Genomic DNA, 27,565 nt, shown 5'->3' with positions numbered 1-27,565 from the left:
AAATCAGGCCGAGACAGAAGTACAGTTAAATCACACTTGTTTAATAATAAAAGTAAAAAGAACAAATGTAGTCAAAACATAGCCAAAGTTCAGTAACCGGAATGGATAGTCAGACAAGCCAAACGTCAGGGATCAATGTAGTGGAAGAGCAAGCAGGATCTGGAGCCAGAAGGGATGTCAGCAAAGCAAGTCTTGAACAGGATCGCAGGAGATGGTTTCTGTGATGTTGGCGAAGGCAGAGCTGCTCTGGACTGGATGGCTTAGGTAGGCAGGACTGACGAGCAGGATATCATCAACAGCTGAGTAACTGTGGAGAGATAGGAGCTGGCAATTAGCTGACAGCTGAGCGGCTAGCTCTGAGAAGGAAGGGCTGAGCCCAGCCCTGACACCCATGCACACATAGTGCTGGGTATATGAATTGTGTTGCCCTGTGGTATGTAGTACAGTGCACTGAGGTGTCCAGTCTCAATGAATAGAACCACAACGCACCACAAATAAAGCAGGTGCATTGCCATGTGTTGCGACAACGTGCGTTTTAGCGCATTCTAGGCTCCATTCACACCTAGGATCGCGGGTGGACCTTAATGGCACCCCAAACACGGTGCAATTTTGCTGTGACTGTTGAGCAACAAATGACGCTACAATTGTGGCAAAAATCACAACCGCAAATGCTTCTGGCTCTGTGCCAAAATTTGGTACATGAGCTGCTTTATAAGTGTTTTCAGAGCGGAGGGGGGCCCATTCAAATGAATGGTGCCGCTCCAAAAACGCTCAAGTAAAAAAACAATAAAAAGCTAAAAAAAAAAAAAAAAGTATGGCTGCAGCTGTCACTACAGATCGCTCAGGTGTGAATGGAGCCTAACTCGCCATGTGAATAAGCCCAGACTATTGTAAAATGACAACACTTAATTCAGATTTTCAAAGATGTGATCTGATTGAAAGGGGCCGTGGCAGTGGGCGTGTCCTATGCCTACATACTTTTGTTTGCTAATAGGTGTCCCTCGTTCCCATCTCAAAAAGTTTTGGGAGGTATGTCAGTTCCTGACCTCACAAATGCTCTTCTGGAAGAATGGTCAAACATTCCCATAGACACACTCCTAAACCTTGTGGACAGCCTTCCCAGAAGAGTTGAAGCTGTTATAGCTGCAAAGGGCGGGCCAACTCAATACTGAACCCTACGGACTAAGACTGGGATGCCATTAAAGTTCATGTGCGTGTAAAGGCAGGCGTCCCAATACTTTTGGTAATATTGTGTATATTTATATTATTCTGAACTTGGCTATACTTGAACCAATGTCACTGGTTTTGTTTTGTGCTGGAATATGGTGCACGAGACCCCTTGAATCCCTTCACCCTCTAGGTTGGGGATAGCGTTGCCACCTTTTCTTCAAGTCAAACCCGAACACTTTAGCGGCGCACGCCAATTTTTTTTATAGTATAAACTATACATATATTTTGCTATTAACCACTTAAGCCCCGGACCATTTGGCTGGTCAAAGACCAGAGCACTTTTTGCGATTTGGCACTGTGTCGCTTTAACTGACAATTGCGCGGTCGTGCGACGTAGCTCCCAAACAAAACTGACGTCATTTTTTTTCCCACAAATAGAGCTTTCTTTTGGTGGTATTTGATCACCTCTGCGGTTTTTATTTTTTGGGCTATAAACAAAAAAAGAGCAACAATTTTGAAAAAAAAAAAGGCATTATTTTTTACTTTTTGCTATAATAAATATCCCCAAAAAATATATTAAAAAAAACATTTTTTTCCTCAGTTTAGGCCGATACGTATTCTTCTACATATTTTTGGTAAACAAAATCACAATAAGCGTATATTGATTGGTTTGCACAAAAGTTATATAGAGCCTACAAAACAGGGGATAGTTTCATGGCAATTTTATTCAATTTTTTTTTTTTACTAGTAATGGCGGCGATCAGCAATTTTTATTGTGACTGCGACATTATGGCGGACACATCGGATAATTTTGACACATTTTTGGGACCGTTGGCTTTAATACAGCAATCAATGCTATAAAATTGCATTGATTGCTGTAAAAATTTCACTGGCAGTGAAGGGGTTAACCACTAGGGGGCGGGGAAGGGGAGTGATTCTAACTGTCTGGGGGATGGGCTAGCAGTGGCACGACACTGATCGCTGCTTCCGATGAGAGGTCATGGAGCTTGTGGCAGGGGCGTGTGCGCACGGCGGGAAATTCAAAGTAACGTACAGGTACGTTACTTTGCCCAGCCGTGCCATTCTGCCGACGTATATCTACAGGAGGCTGTCAGCAAGCGGTTAAATACCATTTCTAATCATATGAAGTTAATAACAAGAGTCCCCCTTTACATCAGAGTCCACAGAGTTCCCCTTTTACATCTGAACTTGCAGAGTTCCCTTTCACTATAAGGGGGGACTCTGCAGACTCTGATGTAAGGGAGAACTCTGGGGACTCTAATATAAGGGATGCTCTGGGAACCCTGATTTAAGGGGGAACACTGAGAACTCTGATGTACAGAGAACACTCTGATGTAAGGGGAAACACTGTGGCCTCTGATTTAAAAGTGAAATCTGATGTAAGGGGTGCTCTGAGAACCCTGATTTAAGGGGGAACACTGAGAACTCTGATGTATGGAGAGAACTCTGATGTAAGGGGGAACACTGTGGCCTCTGTTTTAAAGGGGAAATCTGATGTAAGGGGTGCTCTGAGAACTCTGATTTGCCTTAGTGTACTCAATCAGAGGCAGGAGAGAGAAGGAGGGAAACTTCAGTCACGGACAGGGATGGATGGTGAGCTCACTCACTCCTTGGCAGTGAGCACCTCTCATCCAGATGTATCTGAGGCTGCTGAATTCAAATTTCCGGCCCCAACTTTCCTTTTCTGAGGCACAGCGCCGGGGATTGGAGTGTGGGCAGACACAGAGGGGTAGGGGTGGGGGTAAGAGGTGCAGATCGAGCCCTCTCTTCTCTCCCATCTGTCAGCTTAGACAACTGCAGCCAGTAACCCTGCTGGGAAGCCATAGTCCAGTCTAAATAATGTGTCTGGGTTTCAGACAGTCTGAAACCCGGATGCATGATTCCAAACCCGAACTGTCCGGGTGAATCCTGGACAGGTGGCAACCCTATGGTGCAGACAAGACAGAGAAAATGAATCACTGCTCAGGAGAACTCGCTCTCAGGTGTGTATTAGTTAATCCTTCAGAGGAGGGGAGTCCCAGGTGCTGGCTAAATGCAAATTGAAGCAGGGTTTGAAACAGGAAAATCTGGATGCCGCACACCGGATAAAGTTGAAAACAACTTCTTTATTATACAACTTGGATCATGAAAACCGGACAATCAGGCGGGTAGTACAGACACAGCTGACGCGTTTCGCACTCTGGTTCAACCCTAGTTAGGGATGAGCACACAGGGTAGCAAGTCAGCTAAAGCATGCAAAGTCCTCAGTGCAACATATTTCCATGCTGATTAGTTTGATTACATTTTATATAAATCAGTATGCTACTTGTGAGCTTTACCAAATCACAATACTTTCTCTTGATAAAAATAAAATAAAAAATTCTGTTTCTGATCTCGTTATGAGCCCTGCAGTCCAGGCAAAGCTTGCATGGCCTCCAGCTTCCACTGTGGGTGTTCTACAGGACTGTTGTTTTCAGTCCGACAGACCCTGTCTGCTAGACTTGCAGCAAGAGCAGCGATAACAGGTTCAGTGGCACAATCATTTTCTCAAATCTACAAAACAGTAGGCAACTCCTGCCTGAGACATTTGAAGAAAGTGGTATGCACGCTCTGAATTTTTTGATTATTATCATTATATAAAGTCTTAATGCAACCCTTTAAAGTGGACCCGTCCGTAACCATACAACTCAGTAGCTGTACAATCCTGCATGAAAAAATACCTGGCACGGCACAATAGACAGCAACAAAATAATTTTTCAAAAAATGTATAAAACGCAGTCCTTGAGGTCCACGCAAATGACTTGGGCTGAGATGATGCCATCAGTTAGCTGCAGGCAGGATAAAGAACTTTGTCAGTCTCCTCTATCTAGTGATCGGTCCAGGATGAAGATGCTGACTCTGGATGATGAGTGAACAGAGATGGTGCTGTCCTTCTGGAGAGAGAATCAGTTAAAGGCATTGTCAGGGGGAATACTGTGATCTCTACAAGAGGTGGTGAATGCTGACGGGACCATCTAACAAGATACAAAATCCACAGCAGGAGATTCATCCATCCATGCTGTGTAGCGTGGATAGAGGAACCTGTTTGAATTTTGTTTAACCCCTTCCCGACCCCTGCACGACAATATACCTCGGCAGAATGGCACAGGCGGGCAAAAGGGCATACAGGTACGTCTCCTTTAAGATGTGGCATTGTGGGCCCACGCGCGCCCGCAGCATGTTCCGTGATTGTGGGTCCCGCGGACTCAATGCCCGCCAGGTACCCGCGATCGTGTCACGGAGCAAAAGAACGGGGAGATGCCTTTGTAAACAAGGCATTTCCCCGTTCTGCCTGGTGACATGACAGAGATCTCTGCTCCCTGTCATCGGGAGCAGTGATCGCTGTCGTGTATAGTAGCCCATCCCCCCCCCACAGTTAGAATCACTCCCTAGGACACACTTAACCCCTTGATTGCCCCCTTGTGGTAACCCCTTCCCTACCAGTGTCATTTACACAGTAATCAGTGCATTTTTATAGCACTGATCGCCGTATAAATGACAGTGGTCCCAAAATAGTGTCAAACGTGTCCGCCATAATGTCGCAGTCTCGATAAAAATCGCAGATCCCCGCCATTGCTAATAAGAAAAAAATTCATAATAAAAATGCCATAAAACTATCCGCTATTTTGGAGACGCTTTAACTTTTGCGCAAACCAATCAATATACACTTATTGCGATTTTTTTTAACAAAAATATGTAGGAGAATACATATCGGCCTAAACTGAGGGAAAAAAATTTTTTTTTTGTATATTTTTGGGGGATATTTATGATAGCAAAAAGTAAAAAACATTGAGTTTTTTTTCCCAAAATTGTCACTCTTTTATTGTTAATGGCGCAAAAAATAAAAACCACAGAGGTGATCAAATACCACCAAAAGAAAGCTCTATTTGTGGGGGAAAAAAGGACGTCAATTTTGTTTGGGTGCAGCGTCGCACGACTGTGCAATTGTCAGTTAAAGCAACGCAGTGCCGAATCGCAAAAAGTGCTCTGGTCAGGAAGTTGGTAAATCTTTCCAGGGCTGAAGTGGTTAATTCAGCCCACAGCCGGGGGGGGGGGGGAAAAAATGATATGTGAATGGACAGATTCAGTATTCTGCTGAACATCTCAATATCCAGGTAGTTCATATTTCCTCCTGTTGCCTGCTAATAGCACCTGCATTTATAGGAGCCTCTGTAAATGGAGATATATTTAGAAAAGCATCCCTGGCATCCAATTAGATGGGAACGCTATCTAGGCTAGCACACAGTCCTATTCAGGGATGTGCAAGAAGTTCAAATATCTGATTGGTTGGGGGGGGTTGTTGTTCTTCATTTAAGGTAAGAAAAGTCTCCCCCCCCCCCCTCACATTTAGTACAATTCTTTGTGCACAGGCTTTAATATGCATTTTGTACGCACCTGCTGCTTACAAAATAATCATTTGGGCATTTACCTACAGGTACAATAAGCAAAAAAAAAAAAGTTGTCATGCAATTGCTGTTTCCCGTACCAGCAATCATATTCTGACTTCTAGGGCAGGTTCGATGGCCTGTTCACAGCTTTGCCCAATGCAGTCCCAACACATAGATAAAGCAATTCGCCTTGAGTTCTATGTTTTCCGCTCACACCACCTAGAGCTGCGCGATTTTGGCTAAAATGAGAATCGCAAATTTTTTTTTGTTTAGAATAAAGATCACGATTCTCGCGGTGTGACATCTTTCACATTATACAAAAAATTGGGCTAACTTTACTGTTTTTTTACTGTTTAAATTCATTAAAGTGTATTTAAAAAAAAAATATATATAGCGTTTGAAAGACCACTAATACGGTGTGACATAAAATATTGCAGCAACCACCATTTTATTCTATAGGATCTCTGCTAAAAATGTTTGGGTGTTCCAAGTAATTTTCTAGCAGAAAAAAAATTAATTTTACTTGTAATCAACAAATGTCAGAAAAGGTTTGGTCTTTAAATGGTTAAACTTCCTTCATCTACATGCAGGGGTTCTTTCCTTTGATAAAAAGAACGAAAAGATACTTTAGGCCCCTTTCACACGATCGGACCGTTCAGGTCCACCTGTCAGTTTTGACGGCGGACCTAAACGGGGAGCTCCATGTTAGTCTATGGAGCGTCGAATGTCAGCGGAGACATGTCCGCTGACATCCGACCCAGTCCGATCTGCTAAAAGCAGACGGATGGCTCTACGTCCAGGTCCGTCGCTGGCGGATCGGATCGGGTGACATGCTGTCCGTTTTCATCCGATCCCTCCATAGGCGGCAGCGGCGCCTGACAAGCCCCTCCCCGCTCAGTGAGCAGAGAGGGACCTGTCATCCGCCGGCTCAGCGGAGATCAACGGACAGATCTCCCGCTGAGCCATCGGACCGAAGCAGGCTCCGTAGAAACAGAGTCTGCCTCGTGTGAAAGGGGCCTTACTTTGTTTCTACTTATTCGTGTGTTGTGATTAAACTTGGCAGGCTGTCTGGATTTTTTTGAGTTTTTTCCCAGCTGTGAGAACTCTCTGCACTTGTTAAAGAATCCTGACATGCAGTTTTGAAGATCGGAAAGAGAAAAAAGATTGCAATTTCGATTCTTGACACCACCACGTTACAGTGAGCCGTAGTTTGCTCGACCGCCCACCTAAAGGCAGTCACTCAGGGCTGTATTCATGCCATGTCCACGATGCTTCAGCAGGCAGTATTGAGTGGCATTTGGTGATGGGCGCCACAATGCAACCAAGTGCAATGCGTCTGGTTGTAGTGTGGTGGGTGGGCATTTTGAGGGTTTAAAACCAGGCAGTGAGGAGGCAACATATTGCCCCCCCCCTCACCACCTGACAAATGCCCTCTGAAAAGCAGTCCACTGCAGATCACTTGGCAGAGCAATAATAGGCATTTGTGTGAACGACCCCATAATGCAGCGTGTTGCAAATCCAGTACATCACAACATAATAGCCTGCAGTCTGCAGAGCTTATTACTAATGTGCAGATAAAGGAACACCTGGGTAGCAGTGACCATAACATGATTTCATTTGATGTTAGCTGTAAACAAGAAATACATAAGGGAAAGATAAAAACACTTAACTTCAAGAGAGCAAATTTTCCAAGGATGAGGGCTGCTCTCGAGGACTTAGACTGGGAGGGAATATTGGCAGCGATAAACACAGAACAGAAATGGGAATTCTTCAAAAAGACTGTTTGGGACCTCACTGCAAAGTATATTCCCATGGGCAATAAGTTTAAAAGGCTAAAAAGAAAACCTATGTGGCTCACGGTCAAAGTTAGAAAAGCTATAAACAATAAGAAAAGAGCTTTAAAAAATATAAAAATGAAGGAACACTAGTGTCATTTAAATGCTACAAAGAATTTAACAGAATATGTAAAAAGGAAATCAAGGGTGCAAAAATTCAAAATGAACGACAGATCGCAAAAAATAGTAGGACAAACCCCAAAAAATTCTTCAAATATATTAATAGTAAAAAGGTCAGATCTGAGCATGTAGGCCCTTTACAAAATAATCTAGAGTGGGTGACTGGGGACAAGGAGAAGGCTAATTTATTAAATACTTTCTTCAGCTCTGTGTATACAAAAGAGCATGGGGAAGTTCATGTCCATAATGGGGGTGGTATTGACACAGCCCCCAATGATCCACAATGGCTCAAAAGGGATATGGTCCAGAAATATTTAGACAGAATAAAAGTGGATAAAGCACCTGGACCTGATGGCATCCACCCACGGATCCTAAAAGAATTGAGCTCTGTAATTTCAAAGCCATTGTATCTAATTTTTAGGGACTCATTAATGACGGGAATAGTACCGCTGGATTGGCGCAGGGCGAACGTGGTGCCTATATTTAAAAAGGGATCAAAGTCTTTACCAAGTAACTATAGACCTGTTAGTTTAACTTCTATAGTCGGGAAGATACTGGAGCATTTAATAAAAGACCACATAGACGAGTTCTTGCTGGAAAAAAACATTTTAAGCAACAGACAGCATGGGTTCGTGAAAGACAGAAGTTGTCAGACAAACCTGATTTCTTTTTATGAAGAGGTAAGTAAAACCTTGGACAGAGGGGTGGCTGTGGACGTGGTTTATTTGGATTTTGCAAAAGCGTTTGATACAGTTCCGCACACACGGCTCATGTGTAAGTTAAAGTCTACAGGCTTGGAAATATCAGTTTGTAAATGGATAGAAAACTGGCTAAAAGACAGAATTCAGAGAGTAATGGTTAATGATTCTTACTCTGAATGGTCTAGGGTTATCAGTGGTGTACCCCAAGGTTCAGTGCTGGGACCCTTACTCTTTAATATCTTTATAAATGATATTGGGTCTGGGATCAAAAGTAACATTTCTGTCTTTGCAGATGACACCAAGCTATGCAGTGGAATAACGTCCTTACAGGATGTCTCCAATTTACAAGCCGACCTCAATGCACTGTCTAATTGGGCGAGTATGTGGCAGATTAGGTTTAATGTTGAGAAATGTAAAGTTATGCACTTGGGGGCTAAGAATATGCATGCATCATACATGCTAGGGGGAGTACAACTGGGGGAATCTGTAGTGGAGAAGGATCTGGGGGTTTTGGTAGATCATAAGCTCAATAATAGCATGCAATGCCAAGCTGCGGTTTCCAAAGCGAGCAAAGTTCTTTCTTGTATTAAGAGAGGTATGGACTCCAGAGAGAGAGATATCATTTTGCCCCTGTTCAAATCATTAGTAAGACCTCATCTGGAATATGCAGTTCAGTTTTGGACACCAGTTCTCAAAAAGGATATCGTGGAACTGGAGAAAGTGCAGAGAAGGGCAACCAAACTGATAAGAGGCATGGGGGAGCTCAGCTATGAGGAAAGATTAGAGGAACTGAATTTAATCACTCTTGAGAAGAGGAGAATAAGGGGGGATATGATCAACATGTTTAAATATATAAGGGGTCCATATAGTGAACTTGGTGTTGAGTTATTCACTTTACGGTCAACACAGAGGACAAGGGGGCACTCTTTACGACTGGAGGAAAAGAGATTTCATCTCCAAATACGGAAAGGTTTCTTCACAGTAAGAGCTGTGAAAATGTGGAATAGACTCCCTCCAGAGGTGGTTCTGGCCAGCTCAGTAGATTGCTTTAAGAAAGGCCTGGATACTTTCCTAAATGTACATAATATAACTGGGTACTGACATTTATAGGTAAAGTTGATCCAGGGAAAATCCGATTGCCTCTCTGGGATCAGGAAGGAATTTTTTCCCCTGCTGTAGCAAATTGGAGCATGCTCTGCTGGGGTTTTTTGCCTTCCTCTGGATCAACTGTGGGTATAGTATTGGGTATATTGGATTGTACGTTTTTTTTTTTTTTTTTTTTGTGGTTGGACTGGATGGACTTGTGTCTTTTTTCAACCTGACTAACTATGTAACTATGCAGTGAATAAAGATGATTGAAATGACATTTAGTGACATAAAGTTAAAAAAAATGCAAACAGATGGATGTGTCATTGATGACGCATTGGCACTGCACTCTTCACGGCGGTAGAACGCGGTCACTGGTGTGAACAGGCCCTGATAATTGATAGCTGATAGAAACGTTCTGTTCGAAATAGACAGCAAGTATACATTTAAAAAAACTAAAATATTGCACCGCAAATACATTTTAGACTTAAAAATTGATACGAAGGACAACTTTGGCATTAAATGGCTTTGATGAACGACGCATGCTCAGAATGTGCTGGGCTCTTGCCTGTTGCATTAATCTCCATCTGCTATAGAATAGCTCACCAAGGTTACTCTGCCTTATCCAAACACGTTTTATAGGCCAATGCTCCTCCTTTACACAATTATTATTGTAACGACTCAGCCAACAAATATTGCTTTGTGCAGCTGTCACAGGTTGGCACGGTCACATCAGTAGCTTTGCTATCTATCACTAATCTATTGACAGTGTTGAGTGTCTAGATGATGTTTCAGCCTCCAGAAACCTCTGACCCTCCGAGCAGCATAGCTACACAAGCTGATCACATTTTAAGCTGTCTTGCTGACCACTACATGTCAATGGAGGGGCAAAGGGGTGGGAAGGCAGGACTAGGAAACTGCTATTGGCTTATGAAGGGGAACGGCAGTTATTGGGACCTGTCTAATCGGTTGTCTCTTGCCTCCCCACACAGTGACCAGCTGGGGACCAGTGACCTCCTATAGACAAGATATCATTAGGCCTCGTGCACACTGGACCATTTTGGACATTTTTACAGCTGCTGTTTTTGGCAACAGACGTTTTTTTCCACAGTCAATAGGCTGTTATTAGCAGTTTTTGGCAGGGGCGTTGTTTGGCTTTAAAATAAACCCAAAAAAACTAGTGGGTTCTGAGGAGTTTTTTCCAGCTGTCTTCAGTCAAAAAACGCTGATAAACGCAGCTCACCGGCGTCTTTCAACGTTTTAAAAAAAGAAAAAAAACGCTAACGTGGAAAAACGCTAATAAACGCTAAAAAAAAACTTTAAAAAATGTTGAAAAATTCACTGCAAAGCTACTGGCGTTTTTATAATATTATTTTAATGTCCAGTGTGCATAAGACCTTAAAGTTGAACTCTAGGCAAACACCATAGTAAGCTGATGAAATGTATATATATAGTATATGGGGCGTTTTAACTGCCAAAGGGTTTTTATTTCTGTCCATCCAGTCCTGAGATTTAGACAATTTGCTACACAGTACAGGCTTATAACTGGCAGGGATACAACATATATATGTCAGAAAAAAATCCCTATCAAATCCCCCCTAATATTGAAGTCCCCATCAGAGCCCCTCTTGCAACAGGGTCGCCATTACATCAGAGTCCCCATCAGACCCCCCTAAGATCGGGGTCCCTATCAAAGTCCCCTTACAACATGTTCACCATTACATCAGAGTCCCCATCAGACCCCCCTAAGATCGGGGTCCCTATCAAAGTCCCCTTACAACATGTTCACCATTACATCAGAGTCCCCATCAGACCCCCCTAAGATCGGGGTCCCTATCAAAGTCCCCTTACAACATGTTCACCATTACATCAGAGTCCCCATCAGACACCCCCCCCCCCAAAGTTTAGGATCCCCGTCAGAGCCACTCTTACATCAGAGTTCTCATCAGAGCCCCCCTTATAATAGAGTCCTGGTTACATCAGGATCCCCATCAACATCCTCCTTACATCAGAGTCGCCATCAGACCCTTCCTAACATTGCAGTCCTCATCACAGCCCCCCTTACAACATGGTCCCCATTATATCAAGGTCTCCATTAGAGTGCCCTGGTACATGGGGGGGGGGGAGTGAGACCATAGGTAACCTCTGTTGAACCCCATTACATGGTGGATTACATATTAAGGATATGCCACTGACCCAAGCTGCAGGCCTGAGAAAATCTTGTAGCAGATATGCCCTGCAGTATGTAGTTTGAGGACCCCTGCTGTACATCTATGTCTTTCTGAGACCTGTCTCCCCTCCACTCACTGCACTCCTCCCTTAAATACTTTGTGGGTGGCTCACTTGAGTGACATGGTCCATCACAGTTCTAGGTGGAGGATCCTGGCTACAGAGCACTCCACCCTGCAAGGGTGCTAGATCCTGCATAGGATCTCCAACGCTAATTGGCTTGCTGCGCCCCCCACAGTCTGAGCTCTGCTGTACAGAGGGTTACAAGGAGCTGATACCAGTTATATGGATACAGATATAGGATACAACAAATGCTGATAAAAGCAAAGACTGGCTGCACAGAAATATTTCAGATGGGCATTGATAATATATACATGTATTTTAATTTTTTTTTTTTTTGACTAGTGTCTTGTTAGGTATAACATTGGCTTTTGTGCCTGTATCAGTTTTCATACATGTCCCCAATGTGCAAGTCTCAGTTGCATTCAACTAACCCACCGCATTAGTAGTAAACAGAGAGGCCTCGGTGCAGCATATTATATTTACACATCTGTGCTCCACTCTAAGAGGCTTATGATAATACACTAACATGGCACGAAATGGACACCGAAGCATGCTGGGAAATGTGCTTAATGATCCAAGCATGGAAAAATAGAGGGCAAAACTTTTTTTTTGGTTTATTTTAAGATAAGTTTCACTTGGAAAAGAAACGTTATCCTGTTACAGTAGTCAGTGCTTAGCTGTAATATTTTTGGCTCCCTTTGTGTAGGTAATTGTTACTTCTATTAAAGTCCTCAATGTTGTCAGGCTGTTATACTGTGTAAGTGTAATTTCTAGACTTGAAACGGTCACTCAAAAATAGTGTAAACTACAGTGCCTGCAATGACATCAAGAATTGAGGATGGATTTTGTTACCAGAGAGTGCTTGCAAATGTTATAGGAGTGTGCTCCCGGACTTAAAGGACATTTGTCATTTAAATGTCCCCCCCACCCCCCCTGAGTTACAGTCACTTACTTAAAGGAGAAGTACAGCCAAAGCTTGTTTGGCTGTACTTCTCCTGTGGATCATTCATTTTGCACTCCTTTGACCCATTTTCAGCAGACGGTGGGCTGAAGCCTGCTGTCAGCCGACATTACAGAATCGGTCCAGGCTCAGGCAAAATCGCAACAATAAAGTCGGGATCTGCCCACATGCCTGGACTGGCACCCAACAAGCTGCTGAGAGCCTGAGCCGGCCGCTTCTGCCCCTCCACAGCCCAGCGCTCCAGAACAGAGAGCCGGTCAGGCTCTCTGTTTAGAGAGCGCTGAGAACCAAGCGATCGTGGTGTTCGATCCCTCAGTTCTCAGTGTTAGAGGCGCAGGGGGGCAGATGCAGCATCGGACTGCTGCTGCATATCCCTAGGTGAGTATGAGTCTTTAAAAAAAAAAACCATACATCGCTTTTAAATACTTAAAGTGGTGTTCCGGCCAAAATTATACTATTTAAATAAAAATACCCCTATAATACACAAGCTTAATGTATTCTAGTAAAGTTATTCTGTAAACTAAGGTCTGTTTTGTTAGTTTATAGCAGTAGTTTGTTATTTTATAAACTTACAGCAGGCCGTGGCCATCTTAAGTGTGGGCATCTGAAGGCAGACTGTATTTCTTGCTGGATCTCATCCTTGCAGATCTCGCACATGCTCAGTGCAGCACAAGCAGTGTAATAGGTTTCAGGTCAGGTTTCCATAGCAACGGCAGTGTCAGAGGAAGTTGCCGCCCCTTCCCAGAAGGCATTGCAAACAGGAAATGATGCGATGGGCCACGGCCAGGGAGGAGGAAGTGAAAAATAAATACAGCAGATACACAGTGGGTGCTGAGAAAAAAAATGTAAAAATATCCAATTCGTTTACAGTGCACAGTTTAGTGAGGGATGCTGAAGAGTTGTAAAAGTGGGTGGAACTCCATTTTAACTTTAATTTGCTCCTTAGTTCTTCACTATGCAGGCCTTCCAAGATCGACACAGTAATTGCAGAAAAAATGTCCTGGTTGCTTCTTGCTCCTGTTGTGCTTGCTCCATTCATTCCATCGCTGGTCTATACTCCTGGCAGCTCCCAGACATCCAAAGGAGTCAGCACCAGCTTGAAGCTTCAAAAGACTTCTTTTTGAAAAAGTCACGTGGGACGAGGCAGGAACGCACAGTGAAGAACTTGGAAACAGAGATGTAGGTAAAAATATAGGTAGGTGGCTTCCAGCCAGGAGGTACAGGGGACATTTAAAGGACAACTTTACTTTACTTTACTTTTGCCCTTTAAAGAGACTGCCATGTTGTTATAAAGACTGCCTCATTGGAGACAACCTTGGTATAGAGACTATGGGGGTTACTTACTAAAGGAAAATCCACTTTGCACTGTAAGTGAACTTGAAAGTGCGCTTGGAAGTGCAGTCGCTGTAGATCCGAGGGGGACATGCAAGGAGAATAAAAAAACAGCATTTTAGCTTGCACATGATTGGATGATAAAATCAGCAGAGCTTCCACTCATTTCAGATCTACCCCTTAGATCTAGAGCGACTGCACTTCCAAGTGCAATTTCAATGCAAAGTTGATTTGCCTTTTCGTAAATAACCCCCCATATCACATAAGATAAACTACATATGAAGTGCAGAAATCCATTTTCTTTTCTGAGTGAATTACCAGAGTGAAATGAACAGCACTTAGGGATTTTGCAATGCTGATCAACTCTCCTTGAGTGAAATACACATTTCTATAGAGAAACTGCTATGTTGGATATCATTGCAATGTGAAAGACAATACTATTTTACCTAGACATTGTTCTAATTATTATTATTATTATTATTATACAGGATTTATCTAGCGCCAACAGTTTGCAGCGCTTTACAATATGAGGGCAGACAGTACACTTACAATACAAATCAATACAGGAGGGATCAGAGGGCCCTGCTTGTTAGAGCTTACAATCTAGAAGGGAGGGTCAAGTGGAAACAAAAGGTAATAACTGTAGGGGATGAGCTGATGGAAAAAATGAAAATACAGTTGTTAAGTGTGGGTAAAGCTTTTCTGAAGAGAAGGGTTTTCAGGGATCGTCTAATCACTGCAGTTTCATTGTTTGCATCATTCAATGTATTATTTATGTACTGTACTTTTTGGCAATTTGTTTAAGTGCATTTGGCATCTAATAAACACCTTTAAAAGGGTATTTTTTACACTATTGGAGCCCCTTGTTTATTTTTGGGTATCGCTGAGAGTCCTGAAGTTTATGCACAGTGCTGGAGGAACAGCTTATGAGATACGCATCATCTGCACTACATCTCCTATGGATACAACCGGGATATCCAAAACGCCTATTTGACCTTCCATAATAGAGGGTCCATTACTTGGGGTAAGAACACCATCTTGGCCTTATTGTTGGTGACGTCACAAGGTTTAGGATTTTATTGGATTTGGACCAACGCAAGCACTTCAGTTCATGTCTATTTATTTTCATTGATGTTTATTTTGTTGCTTTTCAGCCTGTGTTGCTGTATTGGACTTTATGAACACATTTGGACTTTAATGGTCTACTCGTATCGAGCGCAACTTCATTTATTTTCGGGGCGTCGCTCCGACTAGAACGGTTCCATTGTACAGAACGGGACGCTACTTGTCAGGCGACTAGGTCGCCTGACAAGTCGTCCTAGTGTGAACCGGCACTTGGGGCTAATAAAATAGGTAAATGTTTCTGGGTAAATTAGGTAATCCTAATGGCTCTAAGTCAGGATTTCTCAACCAGGGTTTCTCCAGAGGTTGCTCGGGTTCCTTGAGCAATGAGCAATTTCCACCTGTTCTGACATAATGTCCCACTGACACCCTTGATCTTTTTAGCTATCTCAGTAACGGGGTAATTCTTCTCAATGACCACAAGTGTAAGGAGCATTCTTCCCACTGACCATCACACTAATGTATCATGAGTTGTATATATAGTCATTTTTAGCAGGGTTTCCTTGAGACCAGAAAGGTATTCAAGGGTTCCTCTGTGTTGAAAAGGTTGCGAAAGCTAATCAAGTCCTGTACATAGAAAAATATGTTTTAGCCCAAGAACCAGCTCAATAATAGTGCAATAGCCGGCTGCTATTGGTGGATGTCATTATCCTGTTGCAGAACTGAACATGGCAGTTGCCCACCAATCCTATGTTTCTTTGGTGCCCATTAGCCATGACATCACAAGGTACATGACATATCAGAAGACTTCTAAGAAAAGACCTAATTGGAATGAAATGTCTTTGTACTCTGTACTTGCTGTAAGATGATGTCACTACCTACCCTCTGCGGTGCTGATGTCATCCACTGCACCAGTGATGGCTGGGAGGTGGCAGATTCAGTCTCCTGTCCAATTTGGAAGCATTGGTCTGTCTGCTTCGGGGAGACGCAGATGAATAGGGTAGTCAGTACAGCAGTCTGTTGCAGTTAAAGCAATACACCTTGGTCAAGGACATCCTCTGCCTGTGACTGGATAATTAAGGAGCAGCAAGATACTGAACTCTATAACTCTGCACTCTTATTCTCTCTGCCATACATGGAAGTGTTGAATACGCAATTTGTATCTGCCTATGCTTTTACTTTAAACATTTTCAAAAATAGACTAAGACCTACATTAATGGAGGAACCAAGTGTAGTACATAACTTCCCTATCAAAGATTAAAACACAGGATCCTTTTCTGTAACATTGAAAAAGTTGAAAGTGACCTCAGGCTTTCCCTGTTACTGGTTTACGAAATTCAGACTAGTCACGTGTCCTAAGATGACTGCAATAAATATTCAATCACTATGGCATCAAGCCACAGTTCATAAAACGTCATATAGCTGGAGTGATAACACCAAGTCTGCACAGGCCGAGGCCCCTCCGGGACCACCAAGGCCAATCTTAATTTATTTTTTATTCCTGCATTTCCTGGATTCTCAGGCATGGCAGCAAGCGCCTGTCGCCAGCACTTTGTGCTAATGGAAACATAATAAAATCAGACAACCAGCCTAGAGATGAGCTCGAATGACTGTACCAAACCCCCTCCATTTCAGCCTGCAATCTGAGCCACAGAGAGAGCGATAAAAGGCTTGTGGTTTGAGAGTGATCTGCTTGGGAATAGAGGGAGGGGTGTTAAATGAGCCCTCATCGATTGGTAATAGAACCAAGCAAAGCCCAGGAGGGGGCATCACGGATTAAACTTTACAGGATGGGCAAAATTGATCTTTCTGGCGCAAATCTAGAATAAGATATAATAACTGGAAAATTTATAACAAACACTTTGACAAATTTTATAGTAACCAATGTTTAAAGAGCAAAATTTTACTTTTAACCCTAGTTTCCACATTCAACATGTAATTTACAATTGCAGCTGCTATCTATCAACCTTTTACACATTTCCAAGAAACCTGGACTGCAGTTTATTAACAAACAAAACTTGCTCCTAAATGAAAGTTATGATTTTTGTTTCAAGGAGCCCTCAGGCTGTGTTTTATTCATCTAGGAACAAGAGGCAGCTGTTCTAGGCTTCATCTCATTTATACCCCTTGCAGCCACCTGCTGGTCACTCACTCTCCTGACCAGAAATTGGCTGAATAAGCATTAATATTGAGGCCAGGGTCAAAGCTCTTCTGCCTACTATACCCCCAGTTCAGTGGGATGCAGGGAAAAGTAGCTGAGCCTGCACTAGCAAAACCTAGAGCAGACAATAAACAACAATTGTATCAGGAGCGTGTAGCACCCCTAATCCTTCATAGCTGCCGGTCTCATTCCAGCATCCTGATTTTGGTTGTTATATATTCTCTCTGCCTGTCCACCTGCAAGGTGATTGATGTGGTCAGTCTCTGGGTGGAGACCAAACCTGATTTAAGCCAGCCAAGCCTGCAGTCTCATGCTTGTGATTTTGCATTTGTTAAACATGTTCCAAGCTCCCTGCTTGTCTGCCCTACTAGATTGGATTGCCATGCTGACGACCTCGGATCACATATTAAGTATTCTCTGGACCACTGCCTGTCTGCCATCTGCAAGTACCTGTTTGTAAATACATAAAGAAACACCCGAGCAAATATAATCAACCTGTAATTTACAATTGCAGCTGCTATCTATCAACATCTGGCTTGTATACAAAACAACATAAAAACTAGACAGTGCTTGCCATTATAATCAATGAAAATAAATTATATATGTGCTCATTCTAGAGAAATATTAAATCATTCTTGTGAACACTAAACTGAAATTATTGTGCGGCTAATGTACACAATGTGCTAAATCATAACATAAGTACTCAGTCCAAAAAAATATTTTTTAAACTCCTGTGTAGTCAATACAAAAAAATCATAAAATGTGAAGAAAAGTTCATAGGATGTGAAGAAAAATACTTGTGCTTGAACACCATGTGAAACAATCCGCACTCATCGGAATCCAATTACCCCCTTGTTATATAACAAGAGTAGTCAACTACTCTTTTGTGGTCACCCCAGGATCTATTCTGATCTCCTAGTTGCCATCATCCGTGGATATCCCTTCCTTTATGGTGCTTGGATCCATATCCAGTTGGCCCAATTGGCAAGAGGGATTAAAAAGGAAGAAGAGGAGTCCTCTCATAGGGTGAAAACTGCTAGGTATTTTTATTAGAACTCACTAAAATAAAAGCCACTTACATAAAAAAAAAAAAAAAAAACATTTGTCCGATAATTCAAATCTATGTGGAAGCTGCCTGGCTCTCCGCATGCACTCCACATGGACTGGAGATGTTGCACCGCAAGTACCGGTTTGCCTTTCTCAGTTCGTGCATGCCCTGGCGTGGTGGCCAGCACTTTAGCATTGTGTATGAGTCCTGGGGGCCTGCTTGTCTTATGGGAAAGGGGGTTGCTATAGGTGAAGAACACAGAAGCCAGCTATAGTGTCTGACTACCTGCGTTAGGGGTAAGCATGACATATTGCTGCTCTCTCTGATTACGGGGAGGGGAAAAAATAAATTGTTCTAACACTTGTAGCCTGCATGTAGGGCACTACAAGTGGACAGCCAGAGGAGTAGAGCCTTCCAAGAAGAGTAGAGCCTATTAAAGTGGCAAGTGGGAGACAGCTCCAGATTAGTGCCCATAGTTGTGAACTAGATGTCCAACAAGCTCATATACTGTAGGTGTGATGGTCAAGTGTCCACCAACTGAATGGGCATGGGTTCTTGCAGATATGCTCCAAAATATTATTGAAATCCTTTCAAGATGAATGGAGGCTGTTATAACTGCAAAGTGGAAGTCAACTCTATATTAATGCCCATGGTTTTGAAATAGATGTCCAGCGAGCTCAAAGAGGTGTGATTATCAGCTATTCTCCAACCTTTAGCCATAAATTGTATCCAAACCTTTTTTATTTCTGGATAGGCAAAAAGGAACAGTTTTGCCTGCTTCCTATTCCAAATTCAGGTTAAACCTTATTTTTTGTGATTTGTGGTGAATGTGAGACACATAGATACCTTCTGTTTAAGCACTTGGAAGACCTGGCCTTTTTCTGACATTTGTTGCTTACAAGTTACAGCGGAGATCCAGCATCAAGTTTTTTTTTTTTTTTAAGTCAGCAGCTACAAATACTGTCTGCTGACTTTTAATAAGGATACTTACCTGTCCAGGGAGCCCGCGATGTCGGCACCCTGAGGCCAATCCGTCCATCGGCTTGGGTGCAGGCGCCGCCATTATAACTAAGGGAAACCGGCAGTGGAGCCTTCAGGCTTCACAGCTGGTTTCCTACTGCGCATTCGCGAGTCGCGCAGCGCTTTGTGAATGGCCACCTCGTCTTCTGGGACACAGGTCCCAAAAGGCAGCGGGGGAGAAGGAGGAAATTACGTACTTGGCCGTGGCAGTTCAAGGATGGAAGTACATTTAGAAGAAAAAAAAAATATATATATATGTGTGTGTGTGTATATATATATAATACAAAAACAAGGGGTGGTCTTTAGACCACCTTGTAAAATTGGGTGGAACTCTGCTTTAAAATCTGTATTTTTTGCTTGAAAATCACTTAGAACACCCAAACATTATATATATATTTTTAGTAGAAACCCTAGAGAATAAAATGGTGGCCGTTGCAATATTTTATGTCACATGGTAAAGTTAGCCCAATTTTTTTTTATAATGTGAAAGATGATTTTACGTCGTAAATAGATACCTAACATGTTGGGCTTTAAAATTGCGCACACTCCTGGAATGGCTACAAACTACGGTACTTAAAGCGGACCTTCAGTCATTTTTTTCAACTTTCCATCTATTAAATCTTCTGCCCTTTTTGTTTTAACTTTGGATAGTAAAAGATTTTTTTTTCTGCCAGTAAGTACCTTATACAGCCCACTGTTTTTTGTCTGGTAAAAAGCCTAGGCTTATGACATCATGCACAGCGCTCTCACTCGTGTGAGCGTTTGCCAGGAAGGGAGGGGGGGGGGGTGAGTCATAAGAGGGCCAATAAGAACTACAGAGCTGGGGGTGTGCCTCTGTGTGTCAGTGTAAATACAGGAAGTGAACAGGCAGCAGCTTTAGCTGCCCACAGTTAAAATGGCTGCAGCCAGACTTAGTGGAGGGAGATTTCTGCAGCATATTTGGCAAGTACAGAATCACAGTATATATAAAATAATATGCAAAGTGGTTGGAGGGAAGCTTCAGAATGGCAAAGATGGTTTTAATACAAATTATGTGAGCAGACTGCAGTACCTCTTTAATCCATAGGCGACGTTTTTTAACGGTTACCTGTTTAGAGGTACAGAGGAGGTCTTGCACTAGAATTGATGCTCTCACTGTAACGATCGTGGTGATACCTCACATGTGTGGTTTGGACTTATGCATGCATTTGCTTCTGCATGCGAGCACGTAGGGATGGAGCGCTTTCATTTTTTTATTTTTTACAATGTCCATTTATTTAATTATTTGTTTGTTTTTGAATCACTTTTATTGCTGGCACAAGGAATGTAAACATAATAGGCAGTGACAAGTCCTCTTTATGGAGGGATCTAGGGTCTATAAGACCCTAAACCGCTCCTCTGCACTTGAAAGTATTCAAAACGCCAAGATCTGCAATTTTGAATACTTTTGATTTTTGAAAACTGATGCCGTTGGCTCCCGAGTAAACGGAAAGTGATGTCATGACGTTGCTTCCGAGGCCCAATCAAAGCTGATTCTGGCAGACGTGCCCGCTGGTCGCTATTACAAGAGAGCCAAACGCCAGCTTTAAAAAGCAGTACCGGGGTGATGCCTACAACCACTTGAAGTCAATGACGTACAGGTACGTGATTTGGTGGCAAGTGGTTAAGGGGGCTCTACTGTTATTTAAACCACATCATTTCAGTTAACCGCTTGCCGACCGCCGCTCACAGATGTACGTTGGCAGAATGGCACAGGCAGGCAAATGGGCATACCTGTACGTCCCTTTTAATTTGCCGCCTATCGGGCGCGTGCACATGCCTGTGGGTCCCGGGAAGTTGATGTTCTGCCAGCGGCCTGCGATTGCGGTATGGAGCGTTAGAACAGGGAGATGCAAACAAGGTATTTCCCCGTTCTGCCTAGTGACATGACAGGGATCTACTGCTCTCTGTCATCGGGAGCAGTGATTGCTGTCATGTGGAATTCCATCCCCCCCACAATTAGAATACCTCTCTAGGACACACTTAACCCCTTGATCGCCCCCTAGTTTTTAACCCCTTCCCAGCCATTGTCATTTACACAGTAATCAGTGCATTTTTATAGCACTGATCGCTGTATAAATGACAATGGTCCCAAATTGGTGTCAAAAGTGTCCGATGTGTCCACCATAATGTCGCAGTCACAATAAAAATTGCAGATCGCCGTAATTAGTAATAAAAAAATAAGAATAAAAATGCCGTAAAACTATCCCCTACTTTGTAGACGCTATAACTTTTGTGCAAACCAATCAAGATACGCTTATTGCGATTTTTTTTTTCACCAAAAATATGTAGAAGAATACATATCGGCCTAAACTGAGAAAAAAAATGTTTTTTTATATATTTTTTGGGGATATTTATTAAAGCAAAAAGTAAAAAATATTGCTTTTTTTTTTTCAAAATTGTCGCTCTTTTTTTTGTTTATAGCGCAAAAACTAAAAACCACAGAGGTGATCAAATACCACCAAAAGAAAGCTCTATTTGTAGGAAAAAAAAGGACGTCAATTTTGTTTGGGTAGAACGCCGCACGACCACGCAATTGTCAGGTAAAGCGACGCAGTGCCGTATCGCAAAAAATGCTCTGGTCAGGAAGGGGGTAAATCCTTCCGGGGCTGAAGTGGTTAAACTGATAAAATTATTTAGAAAGGGGAAATTGTTTTCTTTAAAACAAACAATCTTTTGTTATCCCGGGACCCCAGGGCCTGAAGTATACACTGGTTTATTCAATAAACAAAAAACAAACTCCAAGTATGTGCATGTATATCACAACGTGCATTTGGACAATGGGCATATGGCCAACCACTCATCATATCATATGAAAAATATCTTCATCCTAGCTCAGGATTACACTTTGCCAGGCCGCCCACCAACAGTCTAGATCACACTTCGATGTATCTTTTACATTTCAACCCCAGAAGCCTCGTGCTGTTCGATTAACACATTCCAGGCCTCCTTCTAAGTTCTGTCTGTGTTTATAGAGCGGCTTCTGGTTTCTCTATATACACTATGGGATTTAGCTTACATTAATCCATGGCGCAGCAGAACCAGGCCTGGGTCATGCTGTAAACAGATCCCATTACTGTTGTGGAGTATAAGAATAACGCCAAACCTACAGCTTTCTTACCGGCAGATATAAAACAAAACTGTAATGCAATCCCTTAAAAATATTTAAAATAATTAAATGTATTTTACTTGCAACCAGCATAAGTACCTGAATCTGTCTTGATAGCTTCTTTCATCCATTGCACAAGAGCACTTAGATTGGGAGAGGGGGTGGTAACAGTGGAAGCCAATCAAATGTGCTATATGCACATATGCGGACAGGAGGAGGAAGCAAAACAAGCAAAGGGAAAGTATTTTTTCTGCTCCTTCATTGTCCAGTGAGCAGGTTGTGAGTGGGAAAGTGATACCACCATAACTCTCATGCCGTGTACACACGACCGGACTTTGACAGCAAAGGTCCGACGGAACAAATCTGTCGGACAATTCAATCATGTGTGGGCTTCGTTGGACCACTTTTGTCGAAAAATCTGACGGACTTTAGAAGTAGAACATGTTTCAAATCTTTCCGTTGGACTTGAGTCCTATCGAAAAATCAGTTCGTCTGTATGCTAGTCCGACGGACCAAAAACGACGCAAGGGCAGCTATTGGCTACTGGCTATGAACTTCTTTATTCTTGTCCGGTCGTACTTCATCACGTTTGAAATGATCAGACTTTGGTGGGATTGTGTGTAGGCAAGTCCGTTTCGTCAGAACTCCGTTGAAAAGTCCTTCGGAGTTCAGTCCGACGAGAAGTCCACTCATGTGTACACGGCATTACAAATACAAATCTGAAAAGTGTGGCGTGCATTTGTATTCATCCCCCTTTACTCTGATACCCCTAACTAAAATATAATGGAACCAATTGCCTTCATAAGTCACCTGATTAGTAAATGAGTCCACCTGTGTGTAATTTAATCTCAGTATAAATACAGCTGTTCTGTGAAGCTCTCAGAGGTTTGTTAGAGAACCTTAGTGAACAAACAGCATCATGAAGGCCAAGGAACACACCAGACAGGTCAGGGATAAAGTTGTGGAGAAGTTTAAAGCAGGGTTAGGTTATAAAAAAAAATTCCCAAGCTTTGAACACCTCACAGAGCACTGTTCAATCCATCATTTGAAAATGGAAAGAGTATGGCACAACTGCAAACCTACCAAGACATGGCCGTCCACCTACACTGACAGGCCGGGCAAGGAGAGCATTAATCAGAGATGCAGCCAGGAGGCCCATGGTAACTCTGGAGGAGCTGCAGAGATCCACAGCTCAGGTGGTAGAATCTGTCCACAGGACAACTAAAATGCGTACATGTGAGCTGACTTTACGGCATACTTGGTTCGGCGGACCGGAGTTCGGACAATTCGATCGTGTGTGGGCTCCAGCGGACTTTTTTCCCCCAAAAGTTCGACGGACCTAGAAATGAAACATGTTTCAAATCTTTTTTCGACGGACTCGAGTCCGGTCGAAAAGTCCGCTCGTCTGTATGCTAGTCCGACGAACAAAAACCGACGCTAGGGCAGCTATTGGCTACTGGCTATGAACTTCCTTGTTTTAGTCCGGTCGTACGTCATCACGTACGAATCCGTCGGACTTTGGTTGATCGTGTGTAGGCAAGTCCGTTCATTTGGAAAGTCCGTCGTAAAGTCCGTCAAAGTCCGCCGAACCAAGTATGCCATAAAGTCCTGTCGTGTGTACGCGGCATTAGTCGTGCACTCCACAGATCTGACCTTTATGGAAGAGTGGCAAGAAGAAAGCCACTGTTAAAAGAAAGCCATAAGAAGTTTGCAGTTTGCGAGAAGCCATGTGGGGAACGCAGTAAATATGTGGAAAAAGGTGCTCTGGTCAGATGAGACCAAATTGAACTTTTTGGCCTAAAAGATAAAATGCTATGTGTGGCAGAAAACTAACTGCACATCACCCTGAACACACCATCCCCACCGTGAAACATAGTGGTGACAGCATCATGTTGTGGGGATGCTTTTCTTAAGCAGGGACAGGGAAGCTGGTCAGAGTTGATAGGAAGATGGATGGAGCCAAATACGGGGCAATCTTAGAAGAAAACCTGATATGCCCCGTACACACGATAGGATTTTTAGACGGAAAATGTTCTATGGGAGCTTGTTGTCGGAAATTCCGATGTGTAGTCTCCATCAGAATTTCCGACACACAAAATTTGAGATCTGGATCTCAAATTTTCTGACAACAAAATCTGTTGTCGTAAATTCCGATCGTCTGTACACAATTCTGATGCACAAAGTTCCACACATGTTCGGAATTAAGCAGAAGAGCCGCACTGGCTATTGAACTTCATTTTTTTCGGCTCGTCATACGTGTTGTACGTCACCGCGTTCTTGGCGATCGGAATTTCCGTCAAGATTTGTGTGACCGTGTGTATGCAAGACAAGTTTGAGCCAACATCCATCGGAAAAAAACATGGATTTTGTTGTCGGAAAATCCTGTCGCGTGTACAGGGCATTAGAGTCTGCAAAAGACTTGAGACTGGGGCGGAGGTTCACCTTCCAGCAGGACAACAACCCTAAACATACAGCCAGAGCTACAATAGAATGGTTTAGATTAAAGCATATTCATGTGTTAGAATGTCCCAGTCAAAGTCCAGACCTAAATCCAATTGAGAATCTGCGTCAAGACTTGAAAATTGCTGTTCACAGACGCTCTCCATCCAATCTGACAGAGCTGGAGCTATTTTGCCAGGAAGAATGGGCAAAAAATTCACTCTCTCTAGATGTGCAAAGCTGGTAGAGACATCCCCAAAAAGACTTGCAGCTGTAATTGGAGAGAAAGGCGGTTCTACAAAAAAATTGACTCAGGGGGTCTGAATACAAATGCACGCCACACTTTTCGCATATTTATTTGTAAAAAAAAATTGAAAACCATTTATAATTTTCCTTCCACTTCACAATTATGTGCCACTTTGCATTGGTCTATCACATAAAATCCCAGTAAAATACATTTACGTTTTTTGGTTGTAACATGACAAAATGTGGAAAATTTCAAGGGATATGAATACTTTTTCAAGGCACTGTAGGCTAACATGGAGGGGCATTTAGAGGCAGGGGAAAAAAAAACACCAGATGCCCCTAGAAGCAGCTGCAAAATGTCCAGTGTGCATGAGGCCTTAAAATTTCCCCTTGAAAATAAAAGAAAGACCTTTATGGTGGCCACAGACTGATAAAGCAGTCGCTGCGTCTGGGCGATAATCGCCATCTATTAGTCAGCTGACTCCTTCTTGTTTTGTTTCCGCACAGATAACTCGTACTGTAAACTCATCACATTCCTTTTCTCCAGCTCTGCCCTGTGTACAGTCCACATAATGGGCCCATAAATGTGCAGATAAGGGCCCAGAATTACAATGGGACAAAAATAATGGAAGTCAGAGATAAAATAAGCAAAACAATGGCTAAAAAACAACAGCAGGCCTCACATATATAAAAAGTGAAGAAGAGTTAAAGGTAGCCTTTTACATTTTTTTTAGACATGTTAGTGCGTTCAGTTTAGTTTAAGGAACATTACCGATGTCTACCAAGGTTTTAAAATGTATGGTTTCTAGATATTATTTGTAATCATACAGTATATGTACATAGGAGCAGCCATATTTGTATTACATATTAATGCCATGTTTTCTGTTTAAATGAAACCTCTACATTACATGCAGGACAAAACAACAGTGTTGCTTTATTCCCCCCTTGTCTGGATTATTTACTCGCTTTTCTCACACACCCCCTTCTGGGGCCATTGTAAATAGTTCCATGTGGCAGCTCATTGAGGATTGGTCTAGTGCTGTCATATAGGTCTTCAAGCTTACACAGCTGCCTTCCCCTGGTGGATGAATGGGGTGAAAAAGGAAGAGACTGAAAGGTCTGGTGTTCCTCACTCTAAAGTGGAGATCAGTGATCCAACGTTGCAGTCTGTGCCCGTCGCTGACCACCGTCTTGAGTCATCACACTGCTGCAGCCTTCTGGAACCTTAAGCCTCGTACACACGATCGGATTGTTCGCCAACAAAACCATGGACTTTTGTCCAAAGGGTGTTGGCTCAAACTTGTCTTAGATACAAACGGCAAGGAATTGTTGGCCAACAAATACGAACGTAGTGACGCACTACATTTTTTTTTCAGGTCATTAGCGCCACCCTTTGGGCTCCTTCTGCTAATTTCGTGTTAGTAGAAGTTTGGTGAGTGTTGATTCGCGCTTTTCATTTTGCGCTTTTCATTTAGTTTCTGAATGGTCGTTCGTGAACCAGACATGTTGCGGAATCGGAGGAGATAACATCTTATTTATTATTGGCCTTGGAGTTATTGCTTTGATGTTATTTTTTGGTTGAATAATAATGATTTGATTTGGTATATTATCTATATTTATGGATGCATAGAATGCACTTTTGGTTAAGTTCTATTGGCAGATAGCATGTCTAATTTTATTTGTTTTCTTTTTTTAATGCACAATAAAAAATTGTGGAGAATAATACTTGGCTGTGTGTTTTACTTTAAATGACAGTTTGGGAGTAGGCAGTTACATTTAAAAAATACAATGTAAAATTGACAAGGGACACCCATATAGTTGTATCTTTGATCTTAAAAACTACAGGATAATGGTGTTGTGGTAACTTGCCCAAATTAAAAAAAAGCATAATAAACTTATTCTTGATATCACTAGAAAAAAAAAGCCTTTGAAAATTTGTTTGCAATAACTCCATCAGTATCGCCAGCAAAGCAGCTTCATTATTATCCCATTAAAGAAGAAGAGAATTGTGCGCTGCATTTCGAGATTTCATAATTTGCCCTGTCATGAATGTTAATTCTCCATTACGAATGCTAGTTTACAAGACCGACCGCTTCCGGCTCGTCCTTGCTTCCGAGCATGCGTGTTTGTACTTTGGACTTTTGTCCGACAGACTTGTGTACACACGAAAGGAAAATCCGACAACAGACATTTGTTAGCGAAAATGTAAAAACCTGCGATCCAACATTTGTCCGTGGAAAATCCAACAACAGTTGTCCGATGGAGCGTACAAGCGGTCGGATTTACCACCAACAGCCTGTCATCACACTTCCCATCGGAAAATCTGATCGTGTGTATGAGGCTTTAGAGAATCCCACTATTGGACAGCCAATAGAAAGTGTCTAAGTCACCCAAAGGACCCTTCCACTTTGTAGTCTAGAAGGAAGAAGACTCCTTAAGGTGGCAGAGACTAGTGCCCAGGGTGCTGCAGCAAGAGCTGCTTATTTCTCTTTAACTACATTAGGTCCCCAGATTCTTACATATTTATCTGATAATAGA

The 27,565-nt window shown here is 42.6% G+C and overlaps 1 long non-coding RNA gene across 1 annotated transcript; it reads right to left on the bottom strand.

Annotated features, from left to right (window-relative positions):
* Window positions 1–20: 20 nt before the first annotated feature.
* LOC141147653 (uncharacterized) lies at window positions 21–22,511 on the bottom strand. Its single transcript, XR_012245080.1, has 2 exons — window positions 22,442–22,511; window positions 21–307 (listed from the first exon to the last, which is right to left on the bottom strand). It is a non-coding gene; the product is annotated as an uncharacterized lncRNA (long non-coding RNA).
* Between the last annotated feature and the right edge of the window lie 5,054 nt (window positions 22,512–27,565).

Source organism: Aquarana catesbeiana, linkage group LG06, assembly GCF_042186555.1.
Source record: "Aquarana catesbeiana isolate 2022-GZ linkage group LG06, ASM4218655v1, whole genome shotgun sequence".
NCBI lineage: Eukaryota > Metazoa > Chordata > Amphibia > Anura > Ranidae > Aquarana > Aquarana catesbeiana.
The sequence above is the reverse complement of the archived record's forward strand: the minus strand, read 5'-3'. Positions and strand labels throughout refer to the sequence as shown.